Source organism: Canis aureus, chromosome 25, assembly GCF_053574225.1.
Source record: "Canis aureus isolate CA01 chromosome 25, VMU_Caureus_v.1.0, whole genome shotgun sequence".
Classification (NCBI taxonomy): Eukaryota; Metazoa; Chordata; class Mammalia; order Carnivora; family Canidae; genus Canis; species Canis aureus.
The window spans coordinates 41,589,530-41,591,504 of record NC_135635.1 but is presented as its reverse complement, the minus strand read 5'-3'; positions in this window follow the sequence as shown (position 1 = coordinate 41,591,504).

Below are 1,975 nucleotides of genomic sequence, written 5' to 3'. Positions count from 1 at the left end.
TTTGGTCTCCTGTAGAGGACATTTGAGTACACTTAGTATTTTCTTTCAGGCAACGGCCTTTTGCTTCTTTCTTGGTACTGTGGTGTAAAAAATGTGCATCCTGTTTGACAAGAGTCAAATAGATTTTCAAAATGCCTGGCCTGGTTCTTCATCTCTCTGGCAATATTCAAAAGTTCCTGTTTTCCACATTTCTGTTAGCACTTGATACTATCTGATGAAAATCTGTGAATCTGATGAGTGAAAAACATGATGTCATTGTTTTAATGAGCTTGTATGTGACTGCTAACGTGTCTGGGCATTTTTCTCATATGTATTGACAGGATCCCCTCACTGGTGAATCACTGGTATATGCTCTTTGGTTTTCTGTTGGGCTCTGGATTTTTCTTAGTGAGCTGCAGAGGTAACTGCAAATATCTTCCAGTTTACTTGCCTTTTATATAATGTTTGTTAAGCATTTTTTTTTTCATAGAAGTCTTTTTTGTTATTAAGTCAGATCATTTTATCATGGCTATTATGGTTTGTGGGGTTTGTTTTGGTGTCTTTCAGAAGCTTTTCCTAGGAGGTCATGTAGTGGCTTCCTACTTATATCTTTAAAGGTTTTTTTTTTTTTTTTTTTTTTTTTTGAATGCTGTATTGTAGATTATTTGGAGTTAACTTTTGTACATTATATGGTAAGAATTCAATTTTGTATTTTTTTCCCATATGGTAAAAAAGTTACCCTAATGTCATTTTTAGGAGTCTTCTTTCTAAATGACTTGTGGTTCTACTGTACTAAAACCTCCATGGCCCATATTTGCTGGAATATGTCTGTGGGCTTGGTTCTGTTTTAGTGAGCTATGTATTCCCATAACAGTATCATACTTAGTTACTATAGCTTTGCAACTGGATATCTTGTAGGGTATATAACTTCTCTTGTTTCATTTTCTTTTTTCTTTCTTTTTTTTTTTTATTGGAGTATAATACAGTGTTCTATTAGTTCCAGGTGTACAATATAATGATTCAATAATTCTGTACATTACTCCGTGCTTATCATGATAAATGTACTCTTAACCCCCTTCACCTATTTCACCCATCCTCCCACCCACCTCTCCTCTGGCAACCATCTGTTTGTTTTCTATACTTAAGAGTCTGTTTTTGTGTTTGTCTTGTTTTTTTTCTTTATTCATTTGTTTCTTAAGTTTCACATATGAGTAAAATCACATGGTATTTGTCTTTCTCTTAGTTCACTTAGCATTATACCCATGTTGTCGCCAATGGCAAGGTCTCTCTCTTTTTTTTTTTTTCCCATTCATCTGTCAATGGACACTTAGGCTGCTTACCATGTCTTGGCTATTGTAAAAAAAATGCAGTAAACATAGGAGTGCATCTATCTTTTTGAAGTAGTGTTCTCATATTCTTTGAGTAAATACCCAGTACTGGAATTACTGAATCAGATGGTAATTCTATTTTTCATTTTTTAAGGAACCTCCATACTGTTTTCCACAGACTGCATCAGTTTGCATTCCCACCAGCAGTGCAGAAAGTTTCCTTTTTCTCTATATATTCTTGCCAACGTTTGTCATTTTCTTTTTGATTTTAGCCATTCTGACAAGTGTTCAGTGACATCTCATTGTGATTTTTGAATTGAATTTTCCTGATCATTAGTGATGCTGAGCATCTTTTTGTGTGTCTGTTGACTATTTGTAAGTCGTCTTTGGAAAAAAGTCCATTCAGGATTTCTGCCCAATTTTTTTTTTTTTAAAGATTTTATTTATTTATTTATTTTTAAATCTTTTTTTTTTTTTTTTTTTTTTAATTATCTTAGTCACACAGAGAGAGAGAGAGAGAGAGAGAGGCAGAGACATAGGCAGAGGGAGAAGCAGGCTTCATGCAGGGAGCCCGATGTGGGACTCGATCCCGGGTCCCCAGGATCATACCCTGGGCTGAAGGCAGCACTAAACCGCTAAGCCACTGGGGCTGCCCTTCTGCCCAATTT